This window comes from Pteropus alecto, unplaced genomic scaffold (assembly GCF_000325575.1).
Source record: "Pteropus alecto unplaced genomic scaffold, ASM32557v1 scaffold71, whole genome shotgun sequence".
Taxonomy (NCBI): domain Eukaryota; kingdom Metazoa; phylum Chordata; class Mammalia; order Chiroptera; family Pteropodidae; genus Pteropus; species Pteropus alecto.
This window is the reverse complement of record NW_006433024.1, coordinates 4256574-4269528: the sequence shown is the minus strand read 5'-3', so window position 1 is coordinate 4269528 and position 12955 is coordinate 4256574. Positions and strand designations below refer to the sequence as shown.

At 32.8% G+C, this 12955-nt stretch overlaps 1 protein-coding gene and 1 pseudogene across 3 annotated transcripts in view; one reads left to right on the top strand and one right to left on the bottom strand.

The window, feature by feature from the left end:
• LUZP2 (leucine zipper protein 2) overlaps positions 1–12955 on the bottom strand; it is a 391941-nt gene that overhangs the window by 226388 nt on the left and 152598 nt on the right. The window lies entirely within an intron of this gene.
• Positions 10549–10657, top strand: LOC112476705 (annotated as a pseudogene).

The following is a 12955-nucleotide window of genomic DNA, read 5'->3' as shown; positions in this document are numbered from 1 at the left end:
TTAAAACCTGGCAAATAATCAGAGAGCTTTCTAAAAATATATAGAGAGAACTATATGAGACCTTCTAAGGGAGAGATATCAGAATCTAAGTTTCTGATTATTTTCATTAGAGACAATCTATAAAAGCAGAGTTATTTTATCAAACAGTAAAATCTTTAAAAAATGACTCAGATGTGAATTTCCAAAGATTTTCCATAAAAATTTTACTATCTTGTATGTTTAACATCTTTGTATGCAAATGCCTACTGCAAGTTTTTGAATTTTTAACTGATATTTAGAATTATTATTCTTAAAATAGTTTCTTAGAACTGTCATTACAACCATAAACTGAGTGGCTGAAAAATTTATTCTCTCACAGTTGTGGAGGCCAAAGGTCTAAAATCAAGGAGTAGGCAAGAAGGCTCTAGAGAACAATCCTTCCTTTCCTTTTCCAGCTTCTGGTGGCTCTGAGGGTTCCATAGTTTGGGGTTGCATGATTTTAATCTCTGCCTACATCTTCACATGACCTGTATGTCTGAGTCTGAAATATCCCCCTGTTTTACTTTTAAAAATACAATTGTCATCAGATTTAGAATCCACCCTAAGTCCAGGATGATCTTTAATTAAATCCGTAAAGAGTCAGTTTTTCGCAAATGAATTCTTAGTTACAGGTTCTGTAGGTTAAAACATTGATATATCTGTTTAATTCCACCATTTAACCTACTACAAAGGACAGAGGGATAAATTGATGATGGATAGATGATGGCTGGCTGGCTGGCTGGCTAGCTGGTTGGATAGATGGATGGATAGATGATAGATAGATAGATAGATAGATAGATAGATAGATATCGATTGATTTAAAAATTACAAGTGATTCATCAAAAAAATAGCATCTCTTCTTTCAATCTAGACTTCTAGTTACTAATATATTTATATATTAGCCATTTGTCATTTTTCTTAAATAAATCAACTATTCATGAACTTTGAATATTTTTTCTATTACTAATTCAGTATTTTTAAATTATTTGTTATAAGAAAAAAGTCACTTTTATTTCTTTTGACTAAACATTAAGTCACATCTTCTTTATACCCTCCATCTAGTTCTCTTTCATTCAATTATGTACATTATTTCTGTACGTTTTTGGGAAAAACTGGGCTATAAGCTGAAAATAGAAAATTAAATAAGCAACATGTGAGTATAGATAGTCTATTATTGTCCCTTTGGCATATTTAAAGCATCCGTATGATGAAAGATCTATAGAAGACCAAGAAAAGGCTGTTATTTGGGTGGGTGTGTAAGAGCATTTTAACTTTGCATTGCATTCCTTGTAATTATTACAGTCCTCAGCCCATAAATGGTTTACCAACAGAACTTGAATTGAACCAAAACTAAACTGCCTGCTTTTCAGAAACACATGTGCAATGGTGATATTCAAAAGGCATTTGTGAGAAATGAAGAAATGTAGGGAGGAAATATAAGAAATATGATATGTACAAGAATCTAATCAAATAGATATAAATATAGATATGTCTATATTTATATCTGAAATAGCTATAAATTATGACAACACTCAAAAGTTTAAATTGTTTATCTAACAACATTAGACAACCAATAAGCTTTTCTGTGTTTTCCATCTGATATTTTTAAGAATGGTGGTCCTGTACGGTGTATTTAATACAGGATTTGGTCTAAAATGTTATATAAACACACATACAGAGAGAGACACACACATACACACACATGCATATATATGCCCGCATACACACAGAGCTCTGGTTTCACAGACAGATTTTAATACAAATTCTGCCACTTACTAGTTAGTTGTGTGAACTGGGCTCCTTCATTAGTATCTTATTTTCATATCTGAAAATTAGAGATATTATTACCTATCTTGTAGGACTGCTGTAAATATTTTTGCAATAGATAATAGTTGCTTAGTGAAATGCTTTGATTAACTCTTTATATATGTAAAGAATGACTCCAACACACAGTGTTGAACAAACAAATGACTTATTTTTATTTTTAAAGAAATCCAGAAAGAGAAAGTAAAGGTGTCCTGAAGGATTTACTATGGTAGAGAGAAGAGAAGAGGGAATAGAAAGTGAACAGATAGATGTAAGAGAGAAAGAAGTTTCAGCAAATGATGGGAAACTGAGAACCAAGGAGAAGAAACTTGAGACATAGAAAATACCTAGTAGTATGTTGACTTTAAAAAATAAGGCTAGCTTCTAACGTGTTAAATGTTGCAGAGGTTTCGAGCTGTGCCTGGTGTCTCACTCCATCATTACTCAAAATTTCAGGGTCCATTTCATGTTATCTATACTCTGGGAGGCGTTACATGAGAGTGGGGCTGCCTGCTACAGAGTCCATGCATGTGAGATTAAAGATCTGAGAGAAAGTAGCAGAGAGAACAGAAAGGCAGCATGCCACGTTTAATAGAAACAACGAATCTTAAAAATTCCTGGAAGAAATGGGAGACCTCAAGAGTCCTGGGAGAGACTCTTAAGGAAGAGAAACATTGGCTTTCTCTCTGCCAGTGGGATGAAATGGAGACAATTTTTTTTTTTTTTTTAATACTTGTGAAGGAGAAGATCAGAAGTCTTGGCAACTCCCACATCACTAACACTTGTCATAACAAAGTAAGTAACATGTTCTCAACATTCAGTGAATGGTATATTAACATATTTATTCTCTCCCTCACCTGGCCAAACTATTGGAAATAGTGGTAATTATCATCGTCATCTTCATCGTCCTCTTCTTCGTAAAAGCAGATTATAAAAGAAGACATTCAAGTCCACTAAATTGTCTATGCTTTACAAAATACTACTCGTTTCTTCACCTGGGGAAGAGATGTCAAACACAAGTTCTGCACAGCTCACAGTGAACATTTATCCATTGCCTAGGCAGGCAGTCTCATCTTGGGGGTCACAAACCTTAGCTTAAGCTTTCACTTAGCACTTTCTAAAAAAGGCAATCAACAGCTTTAGGACACTTTTTTTTCCAGCATTAAGAGCACATACTTCACGTTTTACATTGCTGGAATCTTGAGTAGCCAGTTTGTCATACTTCCACAGTTTACATTTGTCATTTTTAATTGAAATTATAGGCATGTCCATTACAGACCATAAATCTATGTTTATACAGATTCAATTAATAACCAAACCTGAAAATGTAAAATGCTACTTTTTAATTGTCCAGGTGCTGTCTGAGATGCCTAATCAAGGTAAACAGCAGTGTCACTGGGCAACGACCCAGCTGGTGGTCATTCGCAACATTGTAATTGCAACTCTTCAGTTTCTGTCTCCAACTTTCTGTTCTGAGCTGGGGCAATTCAGATGACATCTTGTCAGCAAGTTGCTAATTCAGTTTTCAACTGGCACAGATTATTATTATTGTTATTATTATTATTTATTATTAATCATCAATATGTCTCAATAAATATACAGAAGAAAGTCTAATTTCAGTAGATATGGAAACCAAATTTTTAAATTCCCTAGTCTCATATCTTAGAACACACTACTAGTTCTATGATTTCATACATTTCATAACTTATCTGTTAGTTACACAGATTGGAAAAAATTAAGGGAAAATGAAATATGACTTCTAAACGCCCCACCATGCATCCTCTTTTATGTTTCCTTCTTTGTCTCTTTCTAAATCTACTCCACCTTCATGCTTTTTTAAAGCGGCAAAAAAAAAAAAAACTACCCCAAATACAAAAATCTAAACTAGAACAAAAATAGCTATAGGAAGGTAAGGTTTTAAATCTTCACTTCTCTTGGTCTTGGAGATCAGCCAAATGATTTTATTTTATATTTTATTTTCAAGGAGAAAATGAATGACAAAAACAGACATGTCCTGGATATACTGGGAGAACTTTCAAGGTTTATAGATAAAGTAAATATAAGTATATAAGTATTTCTGTGTGCAAGTGGATGTGTATGTGTAGACAGACGGATAAGACAGACATAAGTATTCATTCTTAAAATGTGTGAGCCCAAGCCTCATAATTTGTAATCAAATTATGTGAGTCATAAATTGTCTGCCTCAAGCTTCCTTTTTGAGGTTAAAATAGCTGTAGAAATCCAGTGTTTATGGATAAGTCATATTTGTACTATGTGTATTCTTATTTGTCATTTCTGATACGATTTTTTTTTTCAGGAAAATACAGAATTAGTTTTTTGTTTTCAATTCATGTCAACACAAAACTAAAGAAACTAAAAGTTTCATTATAAAATTCCCTTTCAAAGCTGTTGTTTGAAATATTAACATATGTATCATTTGAATATGTGGTTATATACCAACAATTACAGTAATACCACAGTGTACTTATTTTAAAAGCTCTCATATACATACTCATCCAACTCAGGTATTTCTGACTTTGACGAAGGTAATATAAGTTCTAACTAATGCCATTGCAAAAAATTAATAATAATAATAATAAATAAAACGTGGTACTCATTGTTTTTATTCTGTATATGTGAAAATAATAATTTGGTTTATATTTTTAACACGAGAGGAAATAATAATAATAATAAATAAAATGTGGTACTCGTTTTTATTCTGTATATGTAAAAATAATAATTTGGTTTATATTTTTAACATGAGAGGAAAACTAGAATCTAGGATAAAAACATTGTTAATTTGTAGAAAAGAGAAACTTGATCAATATTACATTGACCTTGCTCAGTTTTCATGACAAGCAGGGGATAGTAATAATACACTAAAAGATATTTGTGACAAGCCCCAAAGTGCTCCAACGTGTAAAGATTTTCCTTCCGTTTATGAAAAGAAAATCACTTAAAAGAAGCAGAGACCTATTCTGAGTAAATCACACTAAACAGTATTTTTAAGGAGAGGAAAAAAAAGAATGTCTTCATTGTTGAAATTGCACTAGAAACCGGTTGGTGAATTGGAGAAGCTAGGGTCCAGTTTCACCTTTCCTGAGAGAGAGAAAAGCTGTTTCACTGATTTCGTTAATTTATCTTACAAACACCTCAGTCTGGACCCTAAGTGTCAAGACCACACAGTGCACAGCGATGTAGCCGCTGTGAGGCTCACTGGGGCTGAGTTTGGAGGAGACAAACTGCCACAGGAAAATTTTGACTCAGGAGAGGCAAATATTTTTCATGGTCATGAGAGGATTGATTAAAAAAAAAAGTCAGCACAGGTCTTTCTAAGAATAAAAGCATAACATTTTATTTCATAATTATAACATATATGCTATGTCTTACATAATTAAATATGAGTTCAACTCTTTGTAGTTTTTCTTAAAATGACTATAGCGTGTTTGCTATACATGTTATCTCGTTCCCCTATTAAGACTCTAAAGCATAGGGATTTCTTGGTAATCTAGTACCCACCTGCTTCTGTGTTGGCAAATGTGCGAGCATGTGTGCGCATGATTAAATTTTATATTTCTACATATTGGTTCTAAAATGTCAATTAGTTTAGAAAATCAAATAATTCTCTCTTTGTCTACAACTTCAATTACTAAAGCATGAGTGAGCCCAAGGGCATTAGCTGTAGAATTAGAGACATTAAAATATTTTTTACTCAAGTTCAATGGAGCCTGAAAACACTCCTACTGTGTCTATTTGAGTAGCATTTTTTAACATTGTTTTGAATAAAGCTTTCTAAAATCAGGCTATTCAGACCTAAAATTTCAAACAAACAAACAAAACAACCCATGTCTCTTCTGTATTAAACTGCTATATCCCTGAGTAATACCTTCAAGAATAAGAATCTACCAGCCCACCTATAATATATGCATAGATATTTAAGATGTACTTAGTAATCATTGGTGGTCTTGCCTGGTTAACCCCAGGTACATGGGATTAACTGCAAGCTTATGAACCGATATAGAAACCAATGAAAGAAATCATCCCAGGAATCTGATATAGATCATTAATAGGTAGATCAGGGCCTAAGAGATTTGTTTTAAAAAGTAAAGGAGGCACCTTCAGAATATCTACTTGAAAATCATATATTCTGTCACTCCCACTGCTACATTTCTTAGACTTTATGGTACTGAAGTATAATTCTTGACCTTCACCCCTTTTTTGTTTCTTCCAGGCTCCTTCTGTTTTCACTTGCTAGTCCAGAATAAACTTCATGTTTTGCCAATATAATTACTTGTTATATGTGTAATATTTCTGTGTAAGTAATACATATTACATCCCTTTCTGCTTGCCCCATTTAACTAGCAAAACTTATCTGATTGAACACAGATATTAACTTCTCTTTGACTGCACCTAAGCAGCATAAAGTAATTGGTGATGTTGCTATAACAGGTTGGATCTTCTCATTTGAAATTCAAAATGACAAAATTCACATAAGAAATTTGCACGATTTCATCATTCTACCATTTTTCCTTTTTAAATCCCATCTTCTGGAATGATTAGTAAATTCCATTTTTTTCCTTCATTTTCCCCATAAACCTTATTCTTGCTTCACTTGCAGCAGGTTGAAGAGTTCACTGAAGAAATTGAAGACATGGAAAAACTGCCTCATCTTCCTCAAGTCAAATCTATACCTCTGAATTCATCTGTATATACCTGCTCTCTTGTTTACAGTGGAGATATTTCATTACTCCTGTCAAAGCTAATGCCTCTACTGGTTTTAATAATGAAATTACTGCCAAACAGTTGGTTATATACAGTCTCCATTTTCTTAACTCCCTTCATCCTTAAAACCGTTTCAGTCTTGCAACAATATCCTCTAGTTCAGTAGAAATTTTGTTCAATTCCACAAATTATTAAACACTGCCGACACATCCAGAAATATGGCAGTTTTAAAATAAAACAAAAGCCTTACTTTCTTGGGTCATATATTCTAATGAGGGGAGACATTTTATAAACAACTTAGTAAATTACATTTGTTAGATTTTTATAAGTGCTAGAAAGAAAAAAATTAAGCAAAAAAGTATAGAGGTGTCAGAATTGGGTATGGTTGATATTAAATTAGGTGATCTGGGAAAACATCACTAAGATGGTAATACTGGGAAAAATTAAAAAGAGTGAAGAAAATATCCATAAAACAACCCAGAGAAGAAGTATTTTTAGGGAGAGGAAATGGCAAGTATCAATTCAGGAAGGAGAACTGTGTCTGGCACATCCCTCTCCTGCACTGACTGTTTTGTTATCTTGTTAGCTTCGGCTCCAAAGCAATGCTATGTTGTAGTTTCTCAGTGCTCAAAATGCTTACTCTCTCTTCCGTTCACCTATACTCTCTCCCTTAGTGGCATCATCCATTCCACGGGTTTATGTATCAGCTCCATTCTGATAACTCTAAAATATATATCTCCAGCCAAGGCTACTCTTCTGAGCTCCATCTCTATATATCTATCTGTCCTCACATTTTCACCTGCCTCTTGAACCATGTCCTAAATAAGACATCTGTGTGCTTCCCTTGTTTTCCCCATCACAGGTAATAATAAAATAACCTTTCCAATGCTCAGCCAAAATACGGTCATATTCAATGTCTCTATTTTTCTACCTGTAGCATTCAATACATCAGTAATATTTGTAAGTTTTAATTTCAAAATTTAATTCAAATATGCATGCATTGCCTAGCTCACCTGCACATATTCTGATCCACATAAGGTATGGACGTAATCTCCTAACTAGTTCCTTTGCTTACACAGATGGCTCCTCCTTCAATCGATTTTTCACAGTTCGCCAGGATAATTTTTTGAAAATATGAAACTGGTAATTCTGTCTCTTGATTAATGTTCTTAGTTGGCATCGTAATCCACTTAGAATATAATTCAGTCTTTTCCATGATCTAAACAGAGCTTTATTATCTCATATTTCATCCATACACTTAACTTAGCTCATAACACTCTAGTTATACTAATCTTTAAATATCTCAAGGTAACTCAGCTCTTTCTGTGACACAAGACCTTTGTACTGCTGTTTGTACATATAGAGTTTCCTTTCCTTCATTCATATATGGTTAGTTCTCTCACATATTTTAGATAACAGTTTATAGTCTTATCAAAGAGGTCACCTATATATTAGCCACTCATATTTTTCTATTACAAGACTTTGTTAATGTTGTTTATAAAAATTCTTACTATCTACATTTACATCTTTCCTTAATTTTCTGTCTTCCTATCCTTCAAAACTTTTTTTTTTTTTAATTTATTATCATATGTGTATCTTTCCTACTGGATTCTAGAGTTACAACTGTTTTTTCTTTTTTTTTTCATCATTTTATTCCAAGCCCCTACCAGAATCAGTGGCTCATAGAAGGTGTACAGTAATTTTTGTTTAATACAAGATTGAAAAAAATGAATTAATATATTATTATGAAGCAAAGAGAAATACAATCAAATTGGGCAAGAATGAAGCATACTATTTTTGAAAGCATCAGAATTTGCTTACGTAAGTAATCACAGTGACCACTAATATTATACTTGGTAAATTCCTATTCTAAAGATAGAGTATCATGTTAACATTCTGTGATAAGGTATAAAGGAGGGAAAACAATCCGAAATCTTTGACTAATGGTTTTAAAGTAAAAGGTCATGTCTGTCTGTGCCGTGATTCATTGTCCACAGAACTCCTCATCCCTGTCAGAAGGTACTAACCACTTCCAGTTGGCACAGGGTGAAATAAGTTCTTCTCATTGCCTTATTCTGCCCAGCAGGATCAATCCATTTCCTTTAAATACCATTTTTAACAAGATGCTTTCTTATTTAAATAAAGCCACCTTCCCCATGGCTTCCCTTTCATATAAACTAAAATACCTAATCCTTAGCCTGATGTGCAGTCTTTTATAACTGTCCCTCACTCATTCTTTCCCAGATCTGAGCAATTCAGTCACAAAAAAAGCTTCTATTCATGTTGAAATTATATATTTGGCATTCCCCTAGAGACCTCTACTACTGAAAGTATATTCCAACGTAAACTTCTACCTCAAATACTCTATTTTCCTATTCTTCCTCCATCTCACATGCTTTGTTTTCTAATATGCATGCATATTTTAAGTTTCTACTCAAATGCTATCTCATCCCAAAGAGATTTGGCATTCTTCTGAACCTGTCAAATCACTCATTTTATTTTTACTTTAGCATTCACACACAAGCATTATATTCTTGTTGAAAATAACTCAACAATGCATAAATTCTCCTTCATGTGTGTTTTCCCTCACTGCCACACTTCCCTTCCCAAAGGTAATGACTGTTGTTAGCTTGGAGTACATATTTACAAAGCCTTTCTTAGGTATCACCTGAAGTTGAAGGGTAGATGCACCCTTCACTCTAAACAATTAGGTCATATCTTACTGATTCTAAAACTTGTTTTAGTCAATTAACTATATATTTTTTGGGTATCATTTCATGGGATAATGTATAACTTTTCCACATTAATTTAACTCTCGTATAATATTTTCTAGAATGGATATAACCATCGCTTATACCGATGGGCCTTTAGGGTATCTCTAGATTTTCTTTATTTTAAGCAATGTTAAAATAGGAAAAACTTTTTTTGTACACAATGCTTTATTAATTTAATAATTGTGTATAAGGTGGATTTTAGACACTTAAGATAAATGATTTTTTAAAAAGCTGACATTGTGGAGAGAAAAAAGATAGGAGATGACATACGGTGTTGAATAGGATACTTAAAGTAAGCTTCTTTGAGACTGTAAGATTCGAGCAAGGACCAAAGCAGGCTAAGAGGTTAACTGAATAGATAAATGGAAGAATAACATTCCAGACAGAGAAATCAGAACAATCCTTAAGCTGGAACCACACCTAACATGTTGGAAGGAAGTGAAAGAGACCCACATAACTAAAACAGTGAGTGATGGATAGCTAGGAAGAAAAAAATGTCAGTCCAAAGAATATAGGACTTTTACAAAAATTACATTATAAAACCATTCCTTTCACTGGGAATGAAATATAGTTTCATTACAAAACCTTTGCCTTTTACTGGAATGAAATCTGAAACCACTGCAAAGTTTTGAACAGAAACAAAAATAATTTAAATTTCTCTATCATATAGTCAGACCACTTTAAGTTTTGCCAAATTGCCCTCTCTAAATTTTGCATCATTATACATGTCCGCCAATAATGTATATGAAAATGCCTCTTCTACTTCATCCTGAAATATATATGGGTATCATCAATCCTTTAATTTTTTTCTTATCTGATTTATACTACATTTTTCTTATCTTATGCTTTATACTACATTTTTCTTATAACTATGTAGAGTAGATGTGATTTTATGCATGTATTGGTCACTGTTGTATCTTCTCAATCTGAATCTCTTATTTTATATTGATAATATTCACCTTTTTTACATGTATTCATGTACAATCCCCAACACATTTTCAATGAAGTATAGTTTTCTCCTTTATCTTTGCTTTTCTCTGATATTTTCTAGACCCCACTAAAGTTCTACTAGCTTATATACAATACAGGAAAAAAAGATCTTTGTTCGAAGGAATAATGAATGAAAAACAGTTATCCCTGGGATGTGGTTCCATAGTATAGCAGTTAGCATGTCTGCTTTACATGCAGAAGGTCCTGGGTTCGCATCCCAGTGGAGCCACGGTCCATGGTCTACAGCCATGCCACCCCGAACAAGCCTGATGTCGGAATCTAAGCAGGGTCGGGCCTGGTTGGTACTTGGATGGGAGACCACCTAGGAAGACCAGGTGCCGTAGGCATAAATAATAATAAATAATTTTTTATAAAAAGAAATGCAGTCATCCCTGGGTGTTTGGGGGGCATTGGTTCCAGCACCCCTCTGCAGATACTAAAATCCATGGATGCTCAAATCTCATATAAAATGGCATTGTATTCACAAATAACCTATGTACATTCTCTTATATACTTTAAATTATCTCTAGATTACATATAATACTTAATATAATGTAAATGATATGTAAATAGTAACTATATTTTATTGTTAAAAAATGACAAGGAAAAAATCTATATGTGTTTGGTACAGTCACGTGCCACTTAACGACTGGGGTGCTTCTGAGAAATGTGTTGCTAGGCAGTATCATCACTGTGCAGATGTCACAGAGTACACTTAACAAACCTAGATGGGATAGCCTACTACATACCTAAGCCATATGGTATACCACTGTTGTATATACAGTCCATCACTGATCAAAACATCATTATGTAGCACATGACTGTACAGATGCAACCATCATAGGCCTAACATCGTAGGCCATAGTAAAAGTTAACAACAGTGCAACTTTTTCCCAATTATTTTTAACCTGAGGTTGATTGAATCCATGATATGGAACCCATGGATGCAAAGGGCCAACTGTATATAGTTTATTTTTATAAAAAGCAAACATTTAGTTGCCATTGTAAAATGCTCTATTATGCAATGTATAAAAATAAGATGTCTTATTTGTTTCCTTTTAATTAACAAGTAATTTAATTTAATTTCATGCGCAGTATAATCATCTATTTTATTTAATATTAAATATTTATAGAAGAGTAACCCAAGCTCACGTACCAGTTCCCCATATGTTCCCAACTTTAAAACATTCTATTCTATCAATTTAAAGATTTATTGCTTAGATATTCTTATAGGAAAAAAGTTTACTACCTTTAAGATCTATTATGTTAAAATTCACAGAAAATATTGTCAATCTAGTGGTGTAATAGTGCAATAATCACCCAACATTGTAAAAGACTACTATTTTTTTTAAACAAAAGATAATCTTTTTTAAACAAAAGAGTGCAATGATAGAAGCATGGATAAAATTAGAAAGTAAAATAAAATTGTAAAAATAAAGCAAGATACTAAATAAAAGAAAGCTAAGGCTATTCATTCTCAATCAATTATTTCAATGATACCTGGTATACCTGCAAAATTTTTATTCACGTGTAGTGTAAAATATACAATTTACCCTCTTTTTTGTAAAATCTAGGAGAAATATAAAAAAGTAACTGTCACTTGAAAGTGTGTTAATGTCAAAGAAAAAGTGGAATAGCAGCAGTGAAAATCAAATAGACTGTCATGCGTAGTTATTTGCCAGGGAAATGATTTTAAACCTAAATGTATTTTCCTTGTTTTATGCATTAGAAAGTAATGGTTTAATATTCTAAATGAGAAGTTAAGAGTAATACATTCCATTATTTGTGTGGACTTTGAATACATAATCTATTAGTGTAAAAAAAGTCATATTTTTTTGAAATATGCAGGTAAATGGTATGTGCTTGATAAAAATTATAGTTTTTAGCTAGGTACTTTTATAATGAGGAAACTGTGCTAAACATGAAATAATATCAAATATTTTGTAAAGACAGATATCAAGTTGTTTTCAACTTATTTTGGTTGTATTGTTACAATGAACACAAAAACAACATTTTGGCTATAGTTCTTGCTCATTTATGTAGATATTGAATATTTGGATTTGAAAAAGTTAATTTTATGCTAGAAAGAACCTCATATTCCTGGTACGGCCTTTACTACTTTTTTGTTTGTAGTTTTATTGTCTGCTTATGATGACTAATTTTATGTGTAAACATGATTGGGCCATGAGGTACCCAGATAGTTTGTTATACATTATTCTGGAAAATCTCTTAGACATCGGTCTTGGCAAAAATTTTTTAGATATGACATTAAAAGCACAGGCAACAAAAGCAAAAACAGACAAATATGAGTGGTTATATCAAACTAAAAAGTTTCTGTACAGCAAAGGAAACAATCACCAAAATGAAAGTTAACCTACAGAAAGGCAGAAAATATTTGCAAACCATATGTCTAATGAATTAATATCCCATTAATATATAAGGAACCCTTACAACTCAGTAGCAAAACATACACAAATAATACAATAAAAAAATGGACAATAGACCTAAATAGACCTTTCTTCAAAGAAGACATGCAAATGACCAACAGGTGTATGAAAAAGTGTTCAACATCATTAATCCACTAATCACCAGGAAAATGAAAATCAAAACCACAATGAGATAAACCCCTCAGACCTGCTGGGATG